This window comes from Tachysurus vachellii, chromosome 23 (genome assembly GCF_030014155.1).
Source record: "Tachysurus vachellii isolate PV-2020 chromosome 23, HZAU_Pvac_v1, whole genome shotgun sequence".
Lineage (NCBI taxonomy): Eukaryota > Metazoa > Chordata > Actinopteri > Siluriformes > Bagridae > Tachysurus > Tachysurus vachellii.
The window spans coordinates 16,705,405-16,712,904 of NC_083482.1; positions in this window are offsets into that span (position 1 = coordinate 16,705,405).

Sequence of the window (7,500 nt, forward strand, 5' to 3'; positions counted from 1 at the left end):
GCTGTTTTAACAAATTTCTACTTTTTTACTTGTGTTTTTCCATTTAAATTTTGCATTTTTTTTTTAGTAAAGTTTATAAAGTGTAAATAGAGTAAAATCTTGCCTTGTGTAAAACTCTGTATACATGTGGACCCAATGTTCATATCGAACTCCGGCCTCATCTCGGCCTGCTCTGGCACTCGGCTCTGCTTTAAAGACCCTGTTTTTTTCCCCAGTTGCCATGGAGCCAGTCGAGATCAGACAGAACCAAAAATCCCCCAAATTTTGTGACCTCAAATGAAACCCAGCGAGTGTCTGACTGCCAGAATGGAGACGTAGCGAGACGAGATCACTTGACCGACCTGAACCGAGCTGCACTCTTACTGCCCCTTCCTCTGCACACTCCGGTCTCATGGAGCGATCCGAACGGAATCGGGGAATTCCGACGGAAAGAAGAAGAATAGATAGAGGAGGAGGAGCAGGAGGAGTCTGGCTTGTCATGTTCGCTCGGGTGGATGATCGGCTTGGCGTATATGAAGCTTATCTTTTTCTCTCGAAAACAGAACTGTTAGTCGCTGTAAAAATCGTCTTCAGCTGCATCCAGAGTTAATTTTTAACCATGATTTACTTTTTTTTAATGAATTTTATACATTACCCACAATGCTGTTCGACTGCTTACCCACAGCGGTGTAGTGGTATTTTAGGCTTCATGTAATCTCCACCTCAGTTCCTCTCCAGTTCTTCCAGCTCAAAACAGACCATCTTCCACAGCTTCATCTTTCTCAATGCCATCATCATCATCATCATCATCATCATCATCATCATCATCATCCTGTCACCCCATAAATCATTAACTACAAACCTGATTATTGTTCACGCCCCATCATGATGTCATCGCCAGACAACCCGCTAAAATCAACAAGCGACAAAAATCATGAGGTCACCACAAAAAAACAGCGTCACCTTTCAGCACATACGTTTTCCTCGATTATCCGACATTTTGGCCTCAGTTCAGAGCGACAGCTTGGAGCAAATTATCATGGAATAGATTACAAAAAAAAAATCCCAGAAATCCACTTTAGCCGTTTGAGCGTCTTCGTGTTTTGCATTAGTGATGAAGGCCGGCGAGTCGAAGAGAGACATCAGCGTCAAGCGGATCTCAAGGCCGAGCGTTTCACGGGTGATAAAAGACAAACGTTGATGGATCATGTCCTTCTCTTTCTCTATTAAAAGTAAGTGGACAAAGCTGTGAAGTCTCACACAGCGGGACGCAAGAGACGAATAAAAAAAATGTTCTTTTTGTGTAGAATTGCTCTTCCGCAGCCTCTAGAAATTCTAATGAGTTAAAAAGAAAAAAAAAACTTCATTACAGATGGCGGCTTAACACAATGCATAATTACGCATCAATTATGTTCTGAGTTATTAACATAAATTGCCAATTAAATTCCAGACATGGAAAAAAAAAGACGAACAAAAGAGACCGACCAGGCCGTTTCTTAATAATGACATTTTTTCCATCACGTACTCGTCATGCATTTTTATGCAAGCTTTTGTTCCAGATAGAGAAAAAAAAGACAAGAAGGAAAGTAAAGCAATTCGGCGTTAAGGCGGCCTGCTGATTTCCCTTCCTGTCAAAGTCGGCTAAGAAAGATCTATAAGTGAGATTTGAGCTCTGTGGTTAAGTCTCTCATCCACCAGGATGTGTTGCAACTTCTAATTACGATTCATGGTTGAGTGACAGAGACACCGAGCGCATCCTTGAAAATGAAAGGCCACATCAGCGGAGGTAATAACTCCCAGCCAATCAATAAAGCCTGGCTGTTTAAAAATAAATAAATAAATAAACAAATAAATAAATAAACACTCAAATTCAGCTGCTGCATTTTAAAATGAAAACAAAGTCGACCCCGAAGACGGGAGCAAAAAACCCCGATACCGGGAACATAACGTCGTCCGTCTCATTACCTGCTATTCACGAGGGCTGGACCTAATTACTTAATTAGAGAAAACAATAATCTGTGAATGGGCGAGACCTCGGCTGATTTAATTAAACCTGTATTTATTAATTAACTCCGCTCGGCCTTGTGTGGCTTGTTGGAGCGCGTGTGGGCCTCATCGTGGACGTCACACTACTGTATACTGTAACGTGGGTGTGGCGTTAATTACCAGTTTCACGTCAACTTTACAGCAGAGTATCAGAAACTTCACCGAGGTAAAAGTTTCATAGATATACATTACTATATATAATAAGTGTACGTGAGCATCAGACTGTTACTGCACATGAAAAGTAAACTTATTTTATAATCGCTAAGTATTTACATCACTTATGACTCATCAGATTATAAGAATTGTTTTGCTAGAATTTTATTAGTGCAAGTTTTTTTTTTTTTTTTTTGCTATAAATATTTTACAAAATATTTTACTGTATTTTACATTTTAATTATATATAATTTCACTACAATTATTTCATAAAAAGTATCATTTTGTTGACATTTCTGTTACATTAATTACTAGAATCTTACATCATTTTTTTAGTGTAATTTAATCAGTTAAATATTAATCAGTGATTTTACTGTAAATGTCCAGTATTTTACATTCTATTACTATTCATTCTTTTCTGTTTTTTTTGTAAAAGACTAACAGAAAAATTGCTGTCATAATATATTAGAGAAAAGTTGAGTATTTCTAATTATTTTTTACAGTGTTGTAAAATACTGCACTGTGATTGGTCAGAAAGTGTTTATGTTAACGGACTCGGTCTAATGCTTTACCGTTTCTATAGTAACCTTTATGATAATAAGAAATCGACATAAATCGTTGATACGCTGAAGTTCCCATGATGTGAGGAGGAGGAGATTGTTTGCTTGTTGAAATCACATTTATTTTCTTTAATTGTTCTTAGTTTTTATTATGATTTTATCGTATGTCTCTTATTTTTACATATTTTTTTTTCTCTCTTATAAACTGTTTTCTAATTTCTATATAAAGCACTTTGAATGACCTCTGTGTATGAAATGTGCTATATAAATAAACTTGCCTTGACATGATTAATAACGTCTTCTTCGTTTGAGAACGTGATAAATACAATAGTTATAATTGTTGTTATAAAATTGCTGTTAAGTGAGAAATAAAACTATCAAAAAAAAATAATTATTTCAGTGTGGAAGCAGGAGCTTGTCTTCATCACAGCGCTGCATCACTGATTATTTTATGAGCACACAGTGTTTTATACCTCTGATGCTGAGTTTGGAAAAAGGATTCACCTAATAAAACATTTAGACTGAGTAAAGGTGAAGTACTGATGATATTCTTCTGTCATTTCAGCCTCTGTGTGAGTTGTAAACACAGGGATATCATATCATGCACATTTGTTGCTCTCTGCTTGCGTGTCTTAGCTGTCAGACATTTTGTCCTTTTCTTTTTCTCTTTATCGACGAGTAATCAGCCTTCGTGGGCTCTCTGAGGGCCGCCGCTTGGTTCATGTGCGTTTCAGCGCCATCACTCAGACTCACCCTGCAATCTGATCCTGCCATTCTTTAACAGACACCTTTAACTGTCCCTCAAACACATATGTGTTCCTGAGAAGCAGCACTCAGCTCGCACGCCGGCCGCTCTGAAGACCGCAGGCTGAGATGCAATACGCCGCCTATCGATTTAACAATCAGGACATTTCTCCTGTTAAAAAGCACAAAAAGGCTCTTTAAGGTCCTCAGTGTGACCTGATTACAGCCATCACACAGCTTTCTATTAAACACACAGCCATCACACAGCTTTCTATTAAACACACAGCCATCACACAGCTTTCTATTAAACCCCAAATCAGAATTGGAACATTGCTATTATTATTATTATTATTATTATTATTATTATTATTATTATTATTATTATCATCATCATCATCATCATCATCATCATCATCATCATTAATAACAATTATTAAAAAACAAACCTACAAAAACAACCAAACAAATAAGTGTTTGCTTCATCTCTATATTGAAGAGAGAAAATTGTGTAGATTTATTGATTTGTGATTTAATTTAATCTCATTCTCAAATCAGATATTTCGTATTTTCAAAACGGCGACCATCGTTTGTTTATTATGGGAACAATGTGAGACACAAGAAACGGAGTAACGACCGGTGAAGGAAACTGATTCACCTGAGACAAGAATTCAACAACAGTCTAACAAACAAATATCTGTCCCACAAGCTTCAGTTGCTGTGAACAAACCAAAAGCTGAGAGGATATTAGCTAAACATTCAAAGCTACATCATTAGGTCTATAAAATCTGCTGTTAAATATAATTAACTAAATATAATTAGAATTTATTTACATTATGTTCAAACTAGACGTTTAAGATATTAGACGATTTAAAGAAAACGTTCGTTTTTAAACCTTTTCGTTGTAGACATAACAGGGTTGAGTTTTAGTGAGGAATTAGCAAATATACCAAAGGTGCTAAACTAGCATGCATGCTAATAGCATAACGGCAATTATTATAATATCGTATATGCAAATAAATAAAGGAAACGAACAAATGAACATAAGAACATACTTCAGGACGTTCTGATGATGTAACTTCCTGTTTAACATGTGACTTGTGAATGTGTTCAGGGTCGAGTGAATGTTATTTATATGTATAACAGTGCAGGAATATCACACAAAAGCGACTCATAACGAATCACTACTTATCATATTTTGTATAGAATTAATTTATCCTTCATTTCTGATTCATTTATTTTTATATTAGTTTTGTTCAAATGATTCATGTTTTAATTCATGTTCATTTGATGCCTGGTTCATTTTCATTTTTTTTTTGTCACTTGTGATTTGGATTCTTTATGTCCATGTGCCCTTGTTCTACTGATTCTAGGTCTATTTGCAAATGATTAATTTAGGGCTTTTTCCAAATGATTCATTTGATTCTTTTAGCAAATGATTCGTTTATATTCATGTTAATTGAACACTTTTCAGAAATGCATTTGCTGATGGTTTCATCATGTCATTGGACAAACGCACAGCTTCTTCACTCAGGAAGCAAAATACCGATGCATTCTGGGTAATTTCCGTCTCTCACGCGTCATTCGTATCCACCTGATACACGTACGATAAGCCAGATTTCTCACACGTGGTCACATGAAGTATATGATACGGCTATAAAATATGTATGAAAGATAAAACAACAGCATGACTCCACATAAGAGTGTATCTCAAACACACACACACACACACACACACACACACACACACACACACATATGCAGTGAAGCTTAGGAGCGATGCCGAGCATCATGAAAGAGCTGAATTATTTAGTGCACCATGTGGCGTGTGATCTCGTCGGGACCTCGAGGTTTATTTCATTCCAGACGAACACATCGCCTTCGCTGCACCGTCCTTTTACACACACACACTAATGAATTAGTAAGATCTTCACCTGACCTTGGGTGTTTTTTTTATCTCTTCCATGTGGAGATTGTGGTGTAAAGGAGCATCTCTCCACCGAGGTCTCCGCATTCCTCTTCTCTTCTCTTCTCTTCTCTTCTCTTCTCTTCTTTTCTCTTCTCTTCCTCCATTTGGGATCGGATGTGACTCTTTGCCACTAGGTGTAGCTCAAGCACTCAGGTACCAGCAATGGCCTTGGTGACACACACTAACACACACACACACACACACATACAAAACACCACACAGGGTTTTAAAGAATGGGAAAGTACACAATGAAATAGTTCAGGGTGCTTTTTATTTAACGGCCACCGAACGGCGCGACGGAAGCCGGATGAAGACGAGAACTTTCTGGAAAAAGCCTGAAGAAGGCATAATCTTTTAAGTCGTTTTTTAAACCATTTATTATTTGCATCTTCTTTATGACACTTCTGATCTGATGTCATGTGGAATTTCAGGATACAGCAGGAGGTTTTTCACTAGAATGAAATTGTTGAAAACGTTCATCCAGATCACAAGAATTCTTTTTTCTTACTGTCATATATAAGGTGACGTAACATAAAAACTTTAACATTGAACAATATAAAATACAAATATAATATGAACTGAATATGTGTAAATGAGGAGATACAAGTTGTGATGATCCCATAATTAACTGGTTTAATTAGAGAAAGCAGCAGATAAAGTGACGTGACGTGACATACGGCTAACTACGGTGACTCATACTCATCTGTTCTCTGCATTTAACCCATCCAAAGTGCACACACACACACACAGCAGCAAACACACACACACCGTGAACACACAACCGGAGCAGTGGGCCGCTCGTTTATGATGTGGCGCCCGGGGAGCAGTTGGGGGGGGTTCGGTGCCTTGCTCAAGGGCACCTCAGTCGTGGTATCGCCGGCCCGAGACTCGAACCCACAACCTTAGGGTTACAAGTCAGACTCTTCAACCATTAGGCCACGACTTCCCAAGTCAGATAGTAGAATAGCACTTGATTCAGCGCAGTCTGTAAATTAGCACTTTATTTGTTTATAGTAAGCGTTAAGACTTAAAGAAGCTCAGAGACACTAAATGTGTAAATCTCTTAGTGTAAATTAAACACATGTACAAAATGTAGATCAAGACCTAAAGCTAATAACATAACAGCTGTCTGTTATAGAGATGAGCTGACAGTTTGGAGTATAATCTGTTACTCAATACTATTAATACGTGGAAAAAGACACGTGAGGTAAAGATAAGGTTTAAAGACCAGCACAGAGAATGTTTTCCTCCTTCCTTATATCCGAATGCCGCCTGACGTACACGAGGACGAGTGCAAGCGCATGTACGGAGAGTCATTACAAAGATGTCTCTGGTCAGACCTTCCATCATCCGCCGCACTCTCTCTGCTTCTGACAATTATGAGCAAGGAGGAGAAGGAGGCCAGGCACTTGACCTGATTTTCTCATAGATCAGTGACCGCTCGTCCGCCTCGCGCATCCTCCGAGTGCATGTAACGTAAAATGACACTCGCCCGAAGCTGCCTCGCAGTGCCTCGTTCTCCGTAACCACACATGACAAGCAGGAGCAGGAGATGCTCTAAAGGCTAGAGGCTGGGATTTCATTTAAAAAAATAAATAAATAAAAAACGTCCGTCTCATCTGTCTCATTTCTGAATTGCCAATCTCTCTCTCTCTCTCTCTCTCTCTCTCTCTCTCTCTTTTTCTCTCTTTCTCTCCAAGACAGAAGAGCAAAGCCTCCTGGGAAGCACCGAGCACAAGATGATTGCCTTCTGTCGGTTTGTGTGAGCGTGCCACCAGCTCAAAGGTGAAATTACCCACGGCTCAATAGTGCGAAAACGAACCTGCCTCCTCTCCCCATGACGCCGGTGCCCTTTTCCGATGCGATGAGCGAGCGAGGACGAAGGAAATACCGCGACAGGAGGATAAAACCTTTGTGATTTTACTCGTCATTCGTTCCACTGCTACATCACTAACACGGACGTCCCGAAAAACGAGTCTGACACGTGAGAATCGAACACGATATTTTTTATCCTTCTTTATTACGCGATCATACGCACGGATTCTTTAACGA